Source organism: Accipiter gentilis, chromosome 10 (assembly GCF_929443795.1).
Source record: "Accipiter gentilis chromosome 10, bAccGen1.1, whole genome shotgun sequence".
Taxonomy (NCBI): domain Eukaryota; kingdom Metazoa; phylum Chordata; class Aves; order Accipitriformes; family Accipitridae; genus Astur; species Astur gentilis.
Window position 1 is genome coordinate 16,783,142 of NC_064889.1, and position 22,918 is coordinate 16,806,059.

The 22,918-nt window shown below is 39.9% G+C and overlaps 1 protein-coding gene across 3 annotated transcripts in view; it reads left to right on the forward strand.

Annotated features, from left to right (window-relative positions):
- Positions 1-3,697: 3,697 nt before the first annotated feature.
- CTXND1 (cortexin domain containing 1) overlaps positions 3,698-22,918 on the forward strand; it is a 38,075-nt gene continuing 18,854 nt past the window's right edge. For all 3 annotated transcript variants that reach the window (XM_049813023.1, XM_049813021.1, XM_049813024.1), the window contains exon 1: positions 3,698-3,900. The gene's annotated coding sequence lies outside the window, so the exon portion shown is untranslated. The remainder of the gene's footprint in view (positions 3,901-22,918) is intronic.

Sequence of the window (22,918 nt, forward strand, 5' to 3'; positions counted from 1 at the left end):
TTAAATTCTTCTAGAATAACAACACAGAGCTATAGTTATGAATGGGTGTCCATCTCACACATTAAACACAGTTTAACCATGATAAGTTTCATTATGTATGCAAATCTGAATTTGGCCATCAAACAAAGTATTATTGCCCTAACTCTCAATGTGCAAATATCTAATTTTTATAATCACTTTTCTTCTAGGACACAATATCAGGCAGATTTTCCTCTAATTACTGTCATAAGATGATGTGTAGTAAGGAAGTCCTTTTTCCAGTGCTTGATTTTTATGGGTTGCAGTGAGCAGCTGACCACAAAGCCAGCTAAAAGATGATGAAGCAAGAGAATATTTCAAATTTGAATTACATCATAGTTTATTAAAATAACTAAGGAAAAAGGATGATCTTGTGCCTAACTCTTTGAAAGACGCACAGAACATCCTTGGCTTTTTGTCACCTGAAGTTGTGCTCTCTGAATTCTCTGAAGACTCCAAGTGACTCAAGCAGGCTTCGCTCATTCTCTTCCTCCCCATTTTTCTATTCCCCATCCAGAATAGAAGTGCCAAGGTGATGTGCCTGCATACATTGGCCTGCAGTTCAGCTGCCCACTGTGCAGGCCATGCTCTTCACCTTGCTGTACAATAGCTACCACCAGTTATCCCAGGCTATTGCAGCCACAATAAACCTGTCCTGTATTATAACACTGAGTAATTTGATAAAGGCAAATCAAGGCTGCTCCCAAATTCTTTTAAGCTTATGGAGTCTCTTCTTGACGCAACTATATTGCTACTGTATATGTCTTTCTATATTTATGACAAACAAATAAATAAATTTACAATAAACATAAATTCATATGTGAACTAGTTTACTTTTCTCAGGGACGAGCACTCTGCATTATATGGCTCTTTTCAATATTACACGTCCAGAGTCAATTATAAGCCCTTTATGTTTCCATAGCAGGAAGGTTAAAATTCAATTCTCTTTTATTGCAGTTTGCAAATATAATATACTCTCCAGCTGGCTTGGAAAAGCTCTTCAGTTAAATCATCTTGTGCAACACTGCTTCTTAGGCGCTGGTACCTCCCTATACAACAACAAACTGACAACCCCACACTTCCATGGTATTTATTGGTCTGTTCCTTAAATGTGATAGTTATTTTACAACATATTTATTTTTCATTGAAATGATTGCATAGACAGTTTTGGGTTGGGTTGTTTGGGGTTTTTCTTTTGAGTGGGGGAGCAATTGTGCTTTTAAATTTAAAATGTCTCCTAAAGGCTCTGAGTCAACACTGTCGTCCTTTGTGCCTCTCCCCAGTAAATCATTTGCTCAGTTCTTTTTAGTTTTAGGGTTTGAAATACTGTTACTAGCAGAAAGTGAAGTGATGTGGTAGCATAGCAGAGTTTGCTGTGTTATTGAGCTGAGGCAAGGAGCCCAGAAAACTAGAGGAAAATGATCCACTGAAATCTATAATCCTTCCGTCTGCCCTCACCATAGCTCCAGAACATAACATTATTAGGCTTGTTAGAATAAGTACTTATCTGCCCATGGCCAGGGTTGGTGTCTACTGGAATGTTAAAAAGGTCCACACCTAATTACTGTGCTGATTCAATTATTTTTGTCCAACTCAAACTTCAAAGAAATCCATTATAGATTATCCCCCAACCAAGGAAAGTAAATGGACTTATTGGAAGGATCAATGTGCTCCAAAACGGTGAGAGAGGAATAAAGAGGAGAATTTGAGTGCCTTTCTATAGGGTCCTATAAAAGCAGAGAACCTTCAGCATGAGTTAATTGTTTCTGCTACCAACGCTGCAGCTCCCAAATCCAGCCAGATTTTCCTGCTCTTCTTGCAACAAGGCTATCACCTGGCAATCTTGGTCATTACACATCTGCATCATTTTGTCTGATTTTTACCGGGTAGCCCTTGGGACAGGGACTGTGTCTCTTCTGCATTTTAAGAGTTAAGACATGGGCGCCTAATACATAATTACTATACACATCGAACTTAAAATTCAAGGTGCCTTCGTTGGTTCTTACTTTCTATGACTCAACAAATTTGTTACTTTGTGGTGCTAAACACAGCTCTGAGTACAACAGGGAGCAAAAAGGTCAGTTTTTCTACTACAGGAGTGTCTTCTCATTTCATAGAAACCCACTGATGCTGACACCGCTATATCGTGTGCTGGTTTCCCCTCTCGTCCAATATGTTATTTTTGTGAAAGTGCAAACCAGCAACCTTTCCAGCAACATCCGACAGCCAGGAAGACTCAGTATCTTTGGCATATTCACAGGCAGAAATTACGGCACTGAAAACAATAGGTACAATACCAGTGATGCTGAGGGGTGTCGCAGAAAGCTGCATTGATACAGAAATTCCAGAAAATGCTGAAGTCCAGCTAATAGAACACTTTCCAAAGGAAAAATGTGACATGCTCTTTCTAGATGCCTGTCCTTGACTGCCCTTTTCCTAAAGGATCCAATTCATATTCCTGCAGAATTTATTAGCCACACTGTTTTGGTGGCTGGGATTTCCCCACGCTATCTGAAAGGATAATCAGCCTCTGGGGATGCTCAAAGCCATCGCTAAGGGGGTTAAAGCCTCCTGTCACCAACATGAGGCTGCTGCTGTTCTCATGAGGACTTAAAGCTCCCATCAGTGGCAGAGAAAATCTCCCCTGCCCAAAAGCCTTAGGGGGATGAGTGAATCAACACCTTACACAACACCTAGTCTTATAAGAAATCTTAATTAATGATTGCTGTGTTATCTATTGGGGCACCTACATGGAGAAAGAACCACGGTTTTACCAGCAGGACTGCAATGTATTTGTTTTCACAGATTTACCGCACATGGTTAGGCACAATTAGCACTAGCAGGTCACAGGAGGCCTGGGTAACAGGTAAGCATAGCACCAGAACGGGTCTTTTTTCCTAAGAGTCCCTTTGAAGGTCAGGGTTGGAGTGGGTGGCAGTCTGGCTTTGCAAATCTGCTCCTCGGTACACCTCGCTCGAGCTGGTTACAGGGAAAGCAAGTGCAATTCCACCGTGGCTTCCCAAAGGCACAGAGTCAAACTTGTCACGGCAGCGAAAAAATTAGGGTCCCTAATGAGAAATTATTTACGGTGGCTCTTGCTCTTACTGCCTCTATTACTACTGCTTGTTATTTCTACCCTGTCAGCATGCTGTAGGACCAGTTGCCCCACCATACAGTGACAGACACTCTACAGACAACGCACAAGGGTGACAGTCCCTCCTTCGAGACTAGAGCAGCGCTTGGAGAGTGTTAAATGTGGGATGTTAATCCGTGAAGCTTTACGCCGCTACTTTTTGACTGCACCCTTTATGTAAGCGGGGCTGGTACAGTCCGTTTCAGAGCTAGGAAACCCATCCCCTTCACTTGTACTTCTGAAATAGAGAAGATGAAGTTCAATTGAAAGAGTTTGTTCTTCAACATTTGAAAATGCACTGGCTTGAATTTGTAATGTAAACTTAAGATCTCTCTGAAACATAAAAAATAGCGTTCGGCTGTGAATTCGACTGCAAGTTACAGAATACAACGACTTGCACTATAAAGAACTGTAGGGCAAGATGAAGACAACCCCAGCCCCCTTTGCCTTTAAAATGCCATGGAAGCACAGAGGCTTTCGGCAGAACACCTTATCTGCTCTCGAAAGCTGTGACTCTTCATCCTTTCATTATGAAGACCCAGGGGATTGCTTACTTAGCATACACCAGAGGCAATGGGTAGGGTGAGCAGTCACTGCAACCAGAAAACCCCAGTACAGAGCACAGGCAATTACCCTCCACATGCAGAGACTTTGGAGCTGAATTGTGCTGAATAGAGAACCCCTCCAGCTGCGAGAGCCATGTGTGCCTGGGAAGAGCAGCCACTTTCACTCCGCTGAAAAGCAATGCAGTAAGTGACTTGGATATTGCAGCAGGCACCAGTTCCCTGGGTTAATCAGCAGCTTTTGCTGGGAGAGAGACAACCTCCAGTCCGGGAGCAGTGTCAGAGCTGCATGATTTTTCGTTGTCGTTGTTTCTAAATCAAGTGAGGGAATCGAGCCGATATGCAGTGACACTAACTGTAGCGTTTTGCATTGTGTGGGGGTGTGTGTATTGCAGGGAAGTGCTTGCTGTATGGTCCGGTGCTGAACTAGTACTGTTAGGTTCGTAGCTTTTTCCTATAGTCACATTTGACAGGGTTTAAGCAGAGATGGTGCTTAATAACTTAATGTCAGCTTACATTTGTGTGCTCTCTGTTAATTATACAGCATGCTTCCTATGCTTGGGTGCAAACTATTCTCTGTACTGTTACTCTAATGCTGGATTTAGAGGGACTGTGCCTTTGGAAAATGATAAATTGTAGATTGCAACTATGTGAATGAGTGCCTTGATGATGAATAATACTTTTATTTGACTTCAGCAGATATGGCTAATTCCTAGTTTGAGGTAAATTCTTCAATGTGGTCTGAAATTACGGATGCTTTTTTTTGTAGACAAATGTTTACAAGCAGTACTTTATCATAGCATAGCTGTGATTCTTCTTGTGATTCAAATGTTCTGTTTCTGTACTCTGCAGTAACAGCTTTCTATTTGTAGAATACTGTACTGGGTAGGAGAGGGAAAGCATGATTTAAAGTTTGGTTTATAAGAGGAGGGATTTTAACGTAGTTTGAAAGTGTTTGCAAAATTAGAGTTTGGGCAATAACTGCAGGCCTTTGGAAGAAACTCTGCAGCATTTACAGCAAATTTGACTATGCAGTTTTCATTCTGTTAATTTAGGGACTAATATTAAGCTGCATTCCTCTGGTTTCTTGATACAGCTTTCTCAGTGACTTATGAGGCTCTGGCTTTAGAATAACCGCCTGCCTTGAGAATAACTGCCATTTTGGGCTTCAGGCATGTTTAACTCTTTAAGGCAACGCATGCTAAATTTTTTAGAGAGCAGTACATAGAAATGCCAAAAGTTAGGGATTCTTTTCTTGCTGTTCAGTCAAATGTCAATATCAAATAAGCATCAATCTCTTGTAAAGGAGCACCAATGAAAGCAGTCTTTAATTTTCCAACTCAATTTTTGTTTAGAAGTTGGGGTTTATTTGGTTATTGTAAACTCTTGGGAAACATGTAGGAAGACTTTACATAATGAAGAAAAAAATTCCTTTTTGATTCATCTGTCATTTTAGTTTCAAGCAAAATTTCTACTGTCACTCTATTAGAAGGGATAATTCTGAGAAATTAGACAAATGAAGTTCAGTTTCTGCTGAAAGAGTTTTTGCAGAGATGCTGCTAAAGATGTGTGTAATGTTTAGTCCTAGGAACAGCTCATGACACCAAGAAATACCCTGGCAGTTATCGCACCTCTCCACTCATATGCAACATGCATGTCTTAGAGACTTTTCTCCTTGAGATTGATACTCAGGTGCTGATAAGCCTTATTTCTGACACTGCAGTCAAGAGAATTTTCTCCTTTTTGCCTAAGAGAACCCTTGTGACATATGGTGCTATTGAGTTGCAATTGTTAAGATAATGAGCAATTAATAAGAAAAAATTATTCTTCATTAGCTGCACAACTCTGAAGATGGACAAATCTATGAGGAGCGTGAATCGCATCTGAATCTGATCTGCTCCCTACTTCCCTTTCTCTCCTATCCCGACTTCTCCCTTTCTGTTTATAAGCATTTGGTAGGTGTTAACAGTTGCTGTCGTTTAAGGACCTGAACCTAAGATCAGTGCAATTTTTCCAGTGACAGGTTCACGATCAGTGAGTATATCATCGGTCCCCATTTTCTCCACCCAGATATCCAGCAAAGTCAATAATGGATTTGGAACATAAGAGGATTTATTATAAGATATCTCTGAATGAGCGTTATAAACCTAGTATTAATTTATCTATCATGAGGAAATAGCAGGGATTTTACCTATAACTAGAACGTACTCAGAACATGCAGTTTTGATGACATTATCATCAGACATTTTCAGGTAAGCTAATTCTGGTAATTTAACAAGCTACTGTTTTCAAATTATTTTTTCTGAGGACCGAAATGGGGGGAAGGAAAAGAAATGCAAATGAGAGCTGATGTTGGAAAGATACTGGATTCATAATGAGAATCACAAGATGAAAAGAAAGATTATAGCTGGGTTTATGCCTTCATGCAATTCTGAGTCTCTAATCAAAATATGTTTCCTGAACTGGAACCTTAGAATTATTGTTCATGTCAAATTTAAAATGGAGAACATTAGGTATAAAATCTAATTTCTCAACAGTCTAGAATAAGTATATTAGTAAACAAATGTTTTTACTTCTTCATCCTGTCTTTTAAGTAATCCTGGCAGGAGCCTTGCCTCGTAAGTCAAGTTCACTTTATTGCATTGCAATCTTAGAGAGATACAAGCATAGGAAAGTTTACTAATTTTATCCTACATTGCCGGTAATGAGTTGCAAGTCAATTTAATTAATTAACTAATGGTAGTTGCTCAATATGTGTAGTCACCTAAACTACTTTAATTCACATCACTATATCTCTACTGCTTTTTCACTTGTAGAAGCACTGACAACATTTCCTTACAATATGAAATACGACTGCACCATCTTGTCATTTAAGTACCAGAGACAAAACTTCCAATACAAAACTGTAGGAAAGAATATACAGTGGGTGGATAAACACGCCTCATAATTTCAAAGCACAGTGAAAATGTATGTCATAGTTACACCAAGAATCAATGGTGCAGACAACGTTACATTAAAAGATATGACATTCAGCACATTCTCAAAGAGATAAGCTTAGCTGTATTCATACAAGAGTAGAAAATTTTTGTACCATGCTTAGTAGAGTTGTCATGTTTATAAAGCAAAATAACTTACAGCTAGTGGCGTCCAAAATGTGCCACATACATAGTCAATACTTTCCTTCTGACTACAAAAGAAAGGACATTTTCTTCCTTTCCCGTTATTCAAGGGTAGACTTTCTGAAGGTGTCAACTACTTAGATATGCTGCATAATAATTATTTTATTCATATGTATGAAAGCGGATCTCTTCGAATCTTCATTATACTTACCTGCTGTGAGCATCAAGATGGAATTTAATTGGGATTTTCAGATAGACACTTAGACAATCCATTTTCAACAACAAAATGAATATACCATTATTTGCTACTATCACTTCTTACCAAGGGCAATCATGTAATACTCTGTAATAGCTACAATTCAGTATATTTTCTTTGACACAGTGACTCTCTTCGCTTCCCACACCCACACAAGCCCCAGAACCTACTGTGTGTAAAGCAGCAGTGCAGTAGTATTCAAGGAGGATTAAAGGACTAAGATTGGTACTTCCTAAATACTGCTGCCTGAGCTGTTGTTTTAAACAGGAGCAAAAATAATGTACTTGCCTTTTCCAATGTTCAGAGGTATAGCTATGCACCCCAAACCCATCCAGAATTAGAAAGATCACGCTCTACATTTTGCAAAGTGCCTTCAAAGTGCACCTGTAAGGCAGGCTGACCTTCGGAAGATGCAGAACTGGACCACAATTCTTCCACCTTCTGTATCTGTGCCCTAAAGCTTTAGGCAAGAATTCTGGCATAATTCAATACATTGAACTTTAAAATAAGGCTGTGAAAGTATGTATCCTAATGAACTTGATGATCAGCGACAGACTGCAAATCAGACATCTGATTTTCACTGAAACATCTGGAGAACTGCTCAGTTCTGAATCTTCATGACTGAGTTCATGGAATCTTTAATGATCTTTTCATCCCTTTTGAACATAAATACAAAGCAAACAGCATGTGAACTGAACAAGGGTTTGCTTGAACAATGGCCGCAGAGGCACATCCCTTTTCTCAGCATTATTTTAGCATTTAAGTTTCAAATCTGTTTTATCTAGCCCTGGCCAGACTAATCCTCTGGGGGTCCTATCCACAGATCCTCTGAATTCATAGTAGTTAGCCAGAGAGATTCCTAGACAGGAAGAACATCATATCCCTCGTGTCAGTCAGTACTTTGTTCAGAGGGAAAGATGAGGAAACAAGACAGAAGGTTGCTGAAAACACAGATGCTCACATTTCTTCTGCTAGAAACAGAAGAAGGATTTATTCCTTCTTATCATAAATCACAGCTTTTCTGTTATTGCTTTGCTTTAGAGTTTCAATCAGTGCTGATGCCTGTAAAGAACCACATGCTCAAGCAAATCTAAATTATCTGGTGGACAAACTTCCCCTTTCTCTCCCTGCCCTGTCTGATTGATTTCATGATGATTGGAGAATTTGCTACATCACGTATTTTGTTTGTATTATAAACTGGTCCAAAGTAGCTGATGTCACCCGTCCAATTTTTGTTTCCATATTCAAAATTCAAGCTCGCACTCCCTCTGTCAGCATCACCAATATATCTATGACTTCTTACCAAATAACCGTATCACACCATATGTTGCAGAATTGTTCTGGATTTTCACCAGCTGAGTTTAAAATTCAGCCCTTAGTCTGAGCATAATTCAGCTAGAAGGAGATATAGTAATAGATCATTTTTTCTACCTCACTTGGAGGCATTAACTCTTTGTCACATTGAGTCTTGGCATATTGATTCCTTTGCCTCCACTATAACAATGGAGCATCCGGCCAGTGGGGCAACCCAAGTTGTTTTGTGATCCTTGGGCTTTCGTTTTGCGGGAAATCAGGGGAAAGAACATGTCATATGAATACATCAGAGTGGCTGAGCAGTGCTTTCTTGCTTTCAACAATGATTTTTTTAAAAGCCTGGTGGGAGCCATGAGCCAGAAGCCCCATCTGAGACTATGAAAACCAGCAGAACTGAAGAGGAGAGGAAGCCTTTGCCCTCAACACAGGAGCCAAATTTTGTCAGCAAGATCTTGCCAGGAAAGTGTCTCCCATTATTAGAAGTCCAAATAATGACAAAACATAACTACTCAAAGTCATGAAACTTGGATAAACCGAACCAAAAAGACTGAACTCTGAAAAAATAAACATTGCGTTCTTTTTGTCTTCCATTTTGGGGGATTCTTTAGGATTCGTGCTTCAAAACTTTCATCTACAAGGATATGAGAACATTTTAGAAAAAAGAATTTGAGATCTTTGCACAATAACCTCACCAGAGCTTCAAAAGCATCACTGCATGTGAAAATCATACAAGTTTATAAGTCAGATAAATCCTATATTTAGAAGCACAATTTTACAAAGCATTGCTTTCTTTTTTTGTTACAATTTTACATGCCTGTCTTTGTGTCTTACGGCCAGTTTCCTGGGAAGAGAAATGGAAGGATTTTCTACTGTCTGCATCTGCAAACTGCCAGAAAATGCTGTTTTCTGGATTGTATTCTGCTACTGAGTTTGCTATACCATCACTGCAGGTTTGCAAGTTGCAAGCAAAAGGCAGCCAGAAAGGAAATACTCAAGTATTAAGCTGATCCAAAAGTATTTGGAAAGATCTCTCCTTTCTCTTTTCGTGTGCTGTATTTGGTCAGCACACTGAAGAGGACTAGCATTATATTCTCTCCCATTCAGACTCTGTCACACCATTACAGCATTTACAGTTCTCATCTTCCTGTTCACTATGGGTATTTTCTGGAAAGAAGCAGATTCTCCTGTTCAGAAAACACCTGCTGTCACTTTCTATCATTTTCCTTCTGCCAGATCTTAGTAATGAGCTCTTTTAAGAGTTGCCTGGAGAATGGGAACAGGTTGGTAATAGCAAGTAAAAAAAAATTCTAACCCATAATTGCATCTGTAAAGGAATTTTTCCCCAGCCACCTCCTGCGTTGGGTCTTGATCCCAAATTCGTGGAAGGCAACGAGGAGACTCCTACTGGCTTTGGATCAGAACCTAAGAGACTTCTGTGAAAAGTATATTGAGAATAATTTTGGTAATCTACAGCTACTTGCATTTGCAAAAGTTACTCTGCTTGTGACGCAGAAAAAAAAAAGAAGTGCAAGAGATCCTGACCTTGCAAACACTCGCCTTTGTGAGCAACCCTCTCCTATGTAAACAGCCAGCCTTTCATCAGTGGCTTTATTTGCCAAAGTCCTTGCACATACATTAAAGATTTATAACGGGACTGTTATAGACAATGAAGTTATGTACCATCCTGTTGTTTTCTAATAGTGGTTTGATTTAAGTTATGTGTGGAACAAAGGAAATAATATTTTAAGAGAGGAATGAAAGAATGATACAAGCACAAATAAAATTTGGTTACAGATGGAATTTAGGTAGATGGAATAACTTTTCTTATGAAGAAATACTGTGCCTAGGGAGAATGTTTTGTGTAGTACTGCATAGCCTGGGATTTGATTTAAACCATCCTTTAGACATCCTTAGATCTCAAAATGTAGTCCACTGGAGAAAACCAGCAAGGGGATGTGTCTTTTTTTTTAAGTATTTACTTCATATAATCCTCATAAAACCAAGATTTTGGTAAGAAATAAGAAGCGCATACAAATGAAGCAGTATCTCTGAAAGAAAAAAGAAAAAAAAGCATATCTCAATAAATCAAGATTTGGGAAGGAAATGAAAGCAGCATATATTCCACAGGAAAGTTTCCTTAAACAGGAGTTAGTACTAAAGCATTTATTGTCTTTAATCTAAGAGAAAAAGCAATGTGTCACCTGAATGGGCCCAGCTGGATACACCTGTCTGTCTTGACAAAAGCAGCTGACCATTTCAGCAAGCAGCTAAGGGAAGGGGTACGTTGATATGCCACTTCATTTCAAGCTTACTGGACAAGACTTGTAGAGCAAGCAGTCACAGGAACGGCTGACACTAGGATTTGTTTCCAAAACTATCTTGTGACACCATGACTGATTTAAAAGGATACTATCTAGGTGTTAGGAAGCACAATCCATGCAGAAATCATCATTGCCCATAAAAGCAAGAGGTTGAATAACAGTAAAATACAGAGAGGGCATTTCATATATAATTGTGTGTGTGTACACACAGACACACACATGCAAAGCTTAGGCTTCATCTTTGGGGATTCCACCAGCTGCTATTAAAAGGGCTGCTAAGAAGGACTTGAGAGCCAGTGGAGCGCACAAACACCACAACATTTTTGTAGCATTTATCCATAGCGTGAAAGGAACATACTAAGTTTCTTATGAAACAAAAAATGCTCAAAGCTTTTCTATTCCTCCTTATTTATTTTTTTTTCATGCTCACCTCCAGATGTGGCACCTCTGAGCTTCCTTCCTTGAGCTTGTAGACCTGAGGAAATAGTACCTTATGAGCACTGCTCCCTACCTTTGCCTGCGGGTGAGGGAAGCACAGATTACAACAGAGATTGAGCTAAAATGTGCAATCTGAGTCAACAGAACAGCTTGCTTTTTGTTCCCCTGCAGCTAGGATCTTGCTCTAAAAGGGATGTTATTTTTCAGGTGACATTTAATCAGTCACTCGTTCATAAGAAAACACCTGAACTGACTGCTAGGCTTTTTTTCTTTCGGCTAGTGCTAAGATTTAAATTTACTGAGCATGGAACAAACCCTTCTGTGATATTTTCCTGGGTTTGAAATGTCTGGACTTGCTATACATGTAGTAGCTGAAACCTATCAGCCTACACATCACTTCCAAATATGAAGGATCAGTCTCGCCACCTATATGCAATAGAGTTACCATTGCTATCATAGCAATCTGGTCCCATAGATTCAAAATTAAAGTGTGTATGTAAACACGCTGCCCTCAAAACAATTCATGTATGTGCCAGTGACTTCACTGGGTAGTTTGGTAACAGATGACCTCATTGAATTCTTCTTAGTTAAAATTCACATAAGTTACAGTTTAAAACTAAAATTGAAAGACTGGCTGTATAAGGGAACCACAGGTGCAATCAATCTAGGCTGAGCTTTTTTATGAAGTCTGCGATTTAGTGGTTTAAACTTATTTGGTTTTCCGAGATGGACTAAGAGCTCATAGGCAGTCCATTACTCTGTCTCAGCTGACCAGCGGTAACTTCTAAAGATACATTACCTTGGTTGCTTGCTGTCTTGAAAACATAACCCTACCGTATTGGAAGTAGTATTCTAATAAAAAGTTTGCTACCCTATCTGCAGTTATTGCCATGTTATGTGTTAGGTAATAGTAATAACTGAAAGACATCAACATGAACTTTGCTAGAAATAGCTCTAACACAGCTTTGAAAGCCACCTTTTCAGGTGAATGAAGTAAAGAGAAACTTTTCATCTCCAGGAAACACGAGCTTTTCTAGTGCATTTCAAAGCCTTGGCCAACTGGAAGCAAACGCTATAGGAAACTGCTGTAGAGTCCATTTGGATGCTGACTCTAGCAGAGGAATTGCAAGAAATGAATTTGGCATCTAAAAGGAGGTTTTGTGGAGTCAACGCTTTCTAAGCAGAGGACAGAGTGAGAGTTGGCAAGGTTGGTGCATATATTATTGACATTTTATGTCACAAAGGGGTAATCCCAGATCTAACTCTGAGCCAGCTGAACTTGCAGAGGTCTTGAAGCCCACCTTTCCCAGGTGTATGATTTAAGGGATGCTGTGTGGCTTAGACCACAGTCTCTGTGTGGGTACGTGAGTGTTAGAGACTGTCAGAAAACACACACATGCAAAAACCCCCACCACTTTTGCAGTAACCTGTGATTTTCCGCATTCCCTACTACTGACCCACCAAAGATGTGGACAGTTTATGTGGACAGTTGTCAGACAATTAGCATGGGAGTGTTGAGAAAAGGAATAATTATGCCTGCTTTAGGTTGTTCAAGCTGAAACACATTTTTTTAAAGGAATCATTTGGAAATGGAAATCAATGATGGTTGGCATCTTGCTCAGAACATTGCCTTGGGACACCAAAGTGCACAAATGCTTTGCTGATAGTTTGGACACAGTGCAGGAGAATCTTCCAAGTGATTTTCCGTCTCACAGCAAGAAAAATATTGCATTTTCTTATTTACATGTGGACATCTATTTGTAGCCTAAGCAACTATCTGCAAAACATTAATGCCTACAGCAGTTTTTTAAAATTAATAGCAGAGAAGGAAATAACACTGGCACTTTTAGCAGAATTTTATCTGTTGGATTTGGTAAGAATGGGATACTCTGTACAGACAAAGTCTTGTTTTGTTATTTGTGTAGGGATCAGAACCATTGTCTTAGCTTCCTTTTCTCCTGACAATTTGTTCCTGTAATCTCCTTATGCTTCTACATTAAAGCCTTTGGCTAAATTGAGAGGTCACTTAACTGACTGTTTAAGCTAGACATTAGTAAACATAACGGGAGGCAATGGAGCAAGTCACCCCACAAAGAAAGAAAAATAATTAACAACGGGAATCTGTACTACCTCACCTACTACTTTTTATTTCTTTTTAAAAGAACCCGATTCTTGCAATGCCTTCTTTCTTCCTCCACTTGAAAGTTACACCTGCTCATACTGAGTTCGTGATATGTAAAACAGGTTACACGAGAGTTGGGTTTGTTCTAAGGAGATCCTTGATATTGAACAGCGACAAGCACGTGAACTGCATGACTGGAGGACGTTGAGAGCCTGTGCACGTCCAGGGTAGTGAAGTAGCAAGGCAAAGATTTGAGATGGGCCAAGTGACCTTGTTTTGGGGTGTGTAGGATTCCTTAAAGTGGCTCAGCATCAGCTGAAAGCACCTTTTCAAGTGCAAGGTGGATGGTGTTACAAAACCTTAAGCGAAAAATCACACAACAGGTAACGCTAGGTAACTCCTTCTCAGAAATGGGGACACGATTCACGACACTAGCAGATTGCTGCTTAGAGTCGGACGGAAATAACTGCGGCCAACAGCAGTGACTTGTCTGAACCACGGACCAGGATGTCCTGGGCACTCTCGGACACTCGGGAAGTTGAGTAGTTCCTGCCACGAGCTCACCCCTGGGCATCGGCCGCTGGACGGCTGCTAGAGGAAGGAGCAACCACAGGAAACTGGTTTCAGCTACAGGGAAAACTGAATTTCATTCAGTGATTTCTCATGACAACTGGGGCAATGCAGCCCATAGAGTCCACTGTACTGGATGGGGGATTTTCACTGCAGGGAAGCCAACTATGGAGTCATTTCCCAAAGACTACCCAGCAACAAGAGTGCCTGATCATGTCAAAGAAGTGTTGCATAATTGTTCTCTCTCTTCTTACAAGTGATGTTCAGTAAAAATCATTCTCCTACTGCATTACCACCACACCAAAATAGAATCCCAAGGAAATAATCACCACCCCAAATTCCTGTCTCAGTCAACGTTATGATCCTAGAGGCAGAGAAGCCCTGGGAACCTCTCAAAGGACTTTGCCATCACTGTTTCTCTGGGGAAAGATCATGGGCATTAACCAATGCAGTTAGTAATGGCATTTCAAATCTGTTTTCTGCAAGAACCTGACTTTGCATCTAAACAGATAATCTTTGGGGAAAAAACCCCTTACCTCTCTGTTTTTCAAAAAAGGTTAAAAACATTTAGTATTTTGCCTTTTTCTGTGCACAAGATCTCTCTTTTTTAGTAGATGCCAATCACTAGAGCTTTTTTGTTTAAGTCTGTCTCTGCGTAGGGCTTGTATAAGCTGAAAAATGAGCAATTTTAATTGAGTCTTTCAATATAGTTGAAAAGTTTTTGTCCCATCGATACGGCGAGTCTCATTCTAGCAGAGCAAAACCAGGATTGCCTCACGCTGGGGCTAAAGCAGTACCACCAAGGTGCCCTGTTCCTAAGAGAGGAAGGGGCTGTGTTGGAAGGAATTCTTCTAAAGCACCCGACTATGGCTGCAGCTCCTCTGCTATCACATTTTCCTCACTATCTCTTTCCCTGCTTCATCATATGATCCAACAAAGTGTCTCACCTATTGAATGTCTGGAAAATTTAATAAATTTGATGAGGAAAAGTTTCTCCACCAGCTCTATTAAATTCACTGGGTTTCCTGAGAGAAGAAGATCTTTGAACAGCAGCAGGGTGTATGACTGCAAGCAGACATTAATTATATTACGCAACTGCCCAATAGCACTTTTCTGAAATATCTGGAAGTTCTACTGCATGGAGAAAGTCAGCATTTTTTAGAGCAGTTTAAACGATAAAACAGAGTAGTAACCATCAGGGAAAAATAAAAATAGCTGTTCCTTCAAAATTTTTTGAGTGATTAGACTAATTTTCAACCTTTCCTGTACATGATCTATTATTTAAGCTCCCACCTTACCAAACAACATCTCTCTATTCTAAACTTTTGTTTTTCCGCCATTATTGATGCATTTCTAACATAATGGATTTTTGCAAAATGCTTCTATAGGAGAGATCAGAAAGCAGGAGCAGCTGCAAACAAGGCTTCAGATGGCTGTGCCAGTTCTCCCCAGCGCAGTGCCATGTCACTGCTGCTATTAAGCATATTCCTCACCTTGAAAGCCAAATCAAAGAGAATTTTAAAACAAGGAATAAAATTAGAAGACCAAACATGTAGGGGTGAGGAAAGCTAGATCTCATCCAGTACTTACTAGGATAAGTGAAGTCAGAACTAGGCTTTCTTAATCGTGATCTTGATGTTCTTTCCTATATTTGTATTATCGGGAAATAAAAATCAGCAAACGCTCTAACTACAACCTTATGTCAGAGGGAAAAGGAGGGAGACAGTCAAGTTTCTACAATTTCTTGGCTTTTCTCATATAACATATAAGCTAACTGTTGCTTCTTTTTTCCACTTGACCTCTTTGTAAGATTATCCTAATGAGTTTCCCCCCCATGATTTGAAGAACTGAATACAATGAACAAATTCTATTTCTAAACTGATTTTCTGGGCAAAATTTTCCGATTTATATTCTTATAGTTTCTTCTGGTTGTATTAGCACTTTCTTTATTTCCACACAGTTCTGGCTAATATAAATTTGTATTTGATTAACATGTCATTCAATGAGCCCATAAACAAATTGGCATTCAGGGTATTTAAAAACTAGTAAAGTTCTTGTGAAAACACCTTTAGCAAGTGAGAATGCGTTTGAATGATTAATAGCCATGTCTTGAAAATAGTAAAGGTAATTCTACAAATCTCTTTTTCAGATTTTTAGATCTCAGTAACTTTCTGAGAAGCTACTGTTTAAAAACATGATACTAATGTGAGCACAGAACATGAAATGTGGGGTCATTTACTTTCAATCTTTTTCAAAAATATGCTGCACTTGCTTGTACAGCAGAACAACTACAGGGACTCTGAAAGGGCGCTGCAAAAATCACTGCTCTGTAAAGTCCTTGCTGGTTACTGTTTAGAAAAGGAATTTGTGAAGGAATAAAAGCACTTTTTCACCAGATTACAAAAAAGGAGGATGAAGAAATAGTTTCCAGTTGCTGGAACTAAAAAAGGCGAGGAAGCGCAAGTGCATGCAGAGGGCATAAAACACCATTCTCCTTTGCAAAGATGAAGGAATGATGAGGAGAAGGCGCTGAGGAAAATACTTCTAGCCTAGCCACGGCAAAGATTTGTATATAATCAACTTCTGTTTGCTGTATAGCTGTTACCGACATATTTCCATGCAAGCTGATGTTGTCTTCCCTGCTTGAGTGGCATAGCAATAATAAATACATTTATTATTCATTAAATGACATCAAAGTACTTTAATATGCCTCAGCATTTCTGAACAGTGTTCAAATCACAGCAACACAATGCCCTTCTTGCCTAATTTGCTGTATTAACAGCTAAATATTATAGTTTGCAGTTTAAACTTTCTGAGTGTTGCAAGCCGGGGGTAATTTTCATCACTGCGTGTTACAGATAAGGTATGATGGGAGAGGTGGCATTGGTGGGACAGTGGGACCTCATCTTGCTGAAGTATGGGACCAAGCATCAAAATACCCACGTTCTCTGTAACAACACTGCACACTGACCTTGTGAGTGTAAGGCAAGAAATTTAGGCCACTCCTGAAAATTTCCGCCAATGAGTTTGTATACAGAGCTTAAGCCCATCGAGACTCCTGTTTTCCAGATGATTCTCCAGCTAGTAACCTACATTTGTGTAAAATAACCACAAATCCTTACCAAGTCAGAATACTTTTTTTTTTTACGACCATTTATATACCAGTGAACACTTCCAGACAGAATGGAGAATCACTTTGGTATCCAGAGTCAAACCCTTAAAAGGAAGATCTTCTCTTAAAAAAAACCCCCAAAACCCACACCTCCAAAACCACCCAAAAAAACCAACCCAACCCGCCAAAAACCAAACAAAAACCCAGCCTTATACACAGCTCAGTTCTCCCCTATTTTAAAATAAGATTAATAAAAATTCACCAAGCTCAGAGGGTGTGAAGTGAGGAAAAGGATGTTTCTAAGGTAAAGCCACATCCATAGGTAAGTGCTCTAGCATCTGCATGCATTGTTTTGTGTGGTTTGCTGGTTTTGTTGGGTTTTTTTATAGACACATAAAAAAATAAGGAAGGAAGGAGGAATCAAGATGATTTGCTCTTGTGGTTTTCTCTGCTTGCTGTTTGGAAGCAAGTCTTCATGTTACTGACTTCACTGGCCACAGGATCCCAGCCTACATTTGCAAGATGGAGAGCTCCGCATAGCATTTTCCTGAGTGCCACTGCATGCCAAAGTAGATAGAAGATGATTTATGGAGTTTGTTGTTTATGGGGATAAATGAGGACAGAATTATGCCTAGTTCACAGTGTCCCAAATAATTCCTTGAGGTTATAAAGTTTGCACAGCGCTGTCTTACCATAGGTTTATGCCAGCATAAAATCAAAATAATGGGAAGTGAACTATTGAAGCGGAATGCATAGGGAACGTACCAAAGCACATAGTGCTATAGGAGATGAATTTATCTACAACTGAACCGTATCAGCCATGGAGAAGAACCAAGTTTTATTCCCAGTTAACACTCAGTGCTTCCAGTGAAACACTCCCAGATTGTATTATTGTCACCAAGTGCAGCATTTGGCAAACTATATAGACAAAGTCCTGCAAAGTTTAGGGTGTAAGCAAATGAATCTGAAAGCTAAACAGTTTTTCTTCTTAAAAGATTAGCACTTGAAACATCTAGCGGCAGTTACCAATGTTGTGTCCTGTTAAATACAAGGAGAGCAGTCGTTCATCGATCTAAAAGCAGGCTGCAATACAATGAACAATAAAAGCAGGATACCCTACTCTTTAAGCAGCATGGAGATGACTGCTACCATTCTTGAAAAGAGTTCAGAGACACTATGGACATAATCCTACATGACTGAAACTGGCAGTAGCATATCACCAAGATGCAAAATATAGCTGAAAAAGAATATGCTAGTCCATTAGTATCGGTGTTATTTACTGCATGTCTCCCAAATAAGAATATGGAACACCAGGTCTTTAGAGAATGTTTCCCAGAGGTCGGTCTGTGCTGTCTTCTGAGTCCTGACAGTGAGAGAAATGCCATTCATAAATTTCAGCACATCCTAGAAGCTAAGGCTGATTTTGTCATTTCTTAACGTCACTGCAGTTCAAAACTTAAACCAGAACATGAATCTACTTGTTACAACTCTGGCCAAAGGCTTATTGCAAGGAGTTCTCTTTTTGGTATGTTAACTCTTGCTTTCATAGTAATAAGGTCAGGCATTGAAAAACTAGCTGTTGTTTGGGACAAATGCCACTGAAGTGGTTATATGAGGCTGTGGTCTCCGTAAGTGTGGGATAAGATTTACTATTCAGTTACAAAATGGAAAAGTCCAATATTTGTAAATTAAATGTCCTGAGTTAGGAAGAAAAGCTTGCCAAAGTAGATTTCTATCTACTTGGTCCAAGGCCGCAGTTATTTAATGTTTCTGTAAGCAGTAATGCTTTTGTCCTGCAAGACAAATACCCATTGATTTGAGTTTCTAATGACTGCTAGGTCGGGCTTGCTATATATTTGCTTAATTAATTTCTCTGACCTTCCTTCCATTTAATACTCAGGATGACAAACTTCCATTTTAACAGCTGTGTGGATGTTAGTCTGAGGCACTTATGATGTCAAAGGCTTTGTATTCATTTACTAAGCAAGTTATTTCAAGCCATTTTTTGGAAAATATGCGTGGTCAGCACAGATTTATGATTTGTTTTTTCAGCTCAGTCTGATATCATTTGTCACATGGATTTAAATTAATGCATGCACATTGACCTACAGGAAGGAGATGGTTACTGTTTCTTGAGATATGAGGAAATAATCTGAATTCCAGGGAGGATTTCAGATAAATGCATTAATTTTTAAAGTTGGAAAGTTCCTTCCTACTTGTAAATAGCAATGCTTCAATTTTTTCCTTAACATTCAATAGTAGAGGTAAAGATTGAACAGAGAAGTACCATATCCAGTACAAAGACAGCAATGTACAGGGTATTCTAGGTGCCATCCAGCAAACCAAGCAAATACTTAGAGCATGCATTTAAGTCTGACAGTGTGAGTTGGACTTGGGTAAAAGTCAAAGGCGTAGGAATAGACTGGCTCCTAAATCCTGCCTGGGAACCCCTGTTCTCATTAAAGTCTGTGGGAATTTAGGAACCTAAATGCAATTAGGTATCTTGGCCTTACTGCTTTACTTCTCAGGGCTGCCCTAAGTACATATTTAAATTTAGGCATGTGCTAAAACCCTTATGTGAAAATTGCATTCAGATAAGTGATCTAAAATTAAAATATCAGTCTGAATCTTGTATGCTTGCAAATCAAATTTATTTTGACAACAGGTTAGCATAAGACACGGCTGAGACAGAGAGCCTAGAGCTAGGTGGACTGTGTGATTTAATGCTCTGCAGTTAAAAGACAAAGCCCAGAGATGCTACTTTTCAAACGGGTGTGTTAAAGTTCTGCCAGGATTCTGTTGTCTGCGTGCATGCCAGTAAACTGGGGCAGTTGTCATGCTACTTCATGGAAAATTGTTTAAGTCAATGATTTATTTAGTCTGTTTAAAGAAGGTGGGATAAAACACTGGGCTGGTATTGCCATGATGATTATGCTATTATTATTTTTTTTTAATTAATGTTGAGCAACCTGTACTGCAGCCAACTTCAACACACTTCAGAAGTGCACTTCTCTTTCTCTGGCTGGAGAACAAAAGCCTTCATTCTAGGCAAGGGTAGGCTAAATAATATTTTCATTCTAGGACCCTACAGAAAACTACTTTTCATAGAATCCTCCATGCCCAGGCAGAGAAAAGAGTGTCTTGATTTTACTGTCTCATCTTACAGGGGAGATATTAACTTTTTTTTTTTCCCCCCCCCTATCTCTGAGAAATGAAATATAAGCCCAGAACAGATGGAGTCCCAGGTCTGAAGATCCCACCGAGGACAAACTCAAACCCTATCTCCATACTTCTATAACTCAGTGCACTATTTACCAGGTTAGAGCCAGACATGGCCACTCTCAACCTACTGATCTGGGATAAATTATTATTTCCACCTGTCTATCCAAAACTATCCATCACCCTCCCCTTCCTGGAGGAGTCCTTGCAGTTTGCCAGCATAACTGCCCTTGTGGACATGCCCAGATCTCCTCTGGGTTATTAAGGGGGAAGTTTCTTAACACTTTTGACAGAGGTGAAACAACACAGATTTTTATATCAGAGATTTGGCATTGGCATAGAGGGGAAGGAAAGAAAGGAAAGAACAGCTGGGCACAATACCCTTGCCGTGGTTTAACCCCAGCCGGCAACCAAGCACGACGCAGCCGCTCACTCGCCTCCCTCACAGTGGGGTGGGGGAGAGAATCAGAAGGGTAAAAGTGAGAAAACTCATGGGTTGAGGTAAAGACAGTTCAATAGGTAAAGCAAAAGCCTCACACGCAAGCAAAGCAAAAGAAGGAATTGATTCAGCACTTCCCATGGGCAGGCAGGTGTTCAGCCGTCTCCAGAAAGCAGGGCTCCACCATGTGTAACGGTGACTTGGGAAGACAAACGCCATCGCTCCGAACGCCCCCCCTTCCTTCTTCTTCCCCCAGCTTTATAGGCTGAGCAGGACGTCATATGGTCAGTGGGGGTCGGCTGTCCCGGCCGTGTCCCCTCCCAACTTCTTGTGCCCCCCCAGCCTCCTGGCTGGTGGGGAGGGGTGAGAAGCAGAAAAGGCCTCGGCTCTGTGTGAGCACTGCTCAGCAGGAACCAAAACAGCCCTGTGTTATCAACACTGTTTCCAGCACAAATCCAAACCGGAGTCCCATACCAGCTACTGTGAAGAAAATGAACTCTATCCCAGCCAAAACCAGCACAACCCTCAACTCAGCATGTCTGACCACTAACCTCTATCTCTTTCTAGCAGCTGAACTTTATATAACCACTGGAAAAGATTCCTTCAGCTCACATGAGAAACAGTGGGGGTTTTGGTGCTAAAGGCCACCGAGGTATTGCTGTTGCCCCACTATTGAGGTCAGTGGGACAGAGGCAGGTGACTGTCAGTACTAAGTGATAGTATCTGAATTGTGGAAAACCACGTTAATTCAAAGCTGCCTGACCCAGAGAAGAGAGCCATAGTTAACTGCAAACCCATCCTGGTGCAATGGTATAACACTATGTTGTGTTAAATCCTTAATAGAAACAGTCTTCAGAAGCTATTTTAATCAATTAAGAACAGTTGGACCCTTTAGCACATGGTTACCATCATCTACTTATTATGTACTTAAAATGCAATTATGGACAGGAAAATAATGTTCGTTTTCTATTGACCTCTTTTTACTCCAGTGAATTAAGCCTACTTCTCATCTGCATTCAAAGTCCCAGCTGCTTCCTGACTGAAACAGATCCTATAGGCTTTTTATATCCAGTAAAAATGCAGCAATGCCATATGTAAGGCCAGGGTGTGTGTGGGAGCTGGGATGGCTCCTGAATTATCAAGCTGTTCCAAGTTCCAGTGCAGAATCATTCCCAGGATGGTGATTCATGAGGTAGCAAAGAACCTAGATCCAGTTCCCAGGCTAAGTTTTCAGAGTTAGAAAAGCAATCTTGCTTTTCAAGCTTAAAAAAAAAGGGGGAGGGGGAGAGGAATGTCGTTTTTAGAGTGACTTTCTATAACAGGGCAGAGCTCTGAGACTAGTCATTATCCAACAGATTGAGGGTAGAGTAAAAAGGGTGAATGTATAGTGAGGGAATTTTCCTAAACATATATAAATAGCAAACCATCACACTTTCACTGGAAGAAGCAAAATTTTCAGGAGGAACAAGTTACTATGCTTTGAAATGCATCTCGCTTCAGTGACTAAAATATCTTCATACATAGTTTCAACAACTGACAAACCACATCTGAAATTCAGGGCAATGCGCAAGAACTCCTGAAAACACAAATGCTCATGTTCCCTAAATGACATTGATACAAGTTGCTTGCTACCGTAATTAGCTTTGTCAGAAGACCTCGAATAGAAAGGAATGGAGGGGAGTCCCTGCAGCATAAACCAGCAGATACATGTACCAGAGCAGTGCGTAGTAAGGATGTCCCCAATTTCTTAAAAGCAGAACTGCATTCATTCCTAACCACTGTACTTACATTGTCATTTGATGGACAGATATGCATAGGCTAGCTACATTTCACCTTTAGATTGCTAATACAGTTTCAAGGTTATATTTATAAGAAACCTGGCAAATGCTTTAATCGGTATCCACTGCAGTAGGTCACCAAGGGGAAAAAACCAAACCCCAGCATAGCATTCAGGAACCTACTTCATAAGCTTAGAGAAGTTTTAAGTTGGGACAAAACAGCCTATCAGGACTTAAGACTTCTGTGAAGACTTTTTACTTTAAACTATACCTTCAGTAGATACCAAAAGAATAATTTGAACACCATTCTTCATGGTCAAGCTTAGGTTTTTATGCTGCCACTGTAATATGTAAACACTTCCTACTAAAAATTGCGTATCAGTAGAACTGGCCATATCGAATGTCAGATAATTGCTGGCACTTATTTTTCAAAGTCAAAACTCTGCTTGGCCTTCCCTTTGAGAAAATGAGGATTTTATTAGTTGGCAGAGAAGGGCAGGTGATACCAAGGGGAAT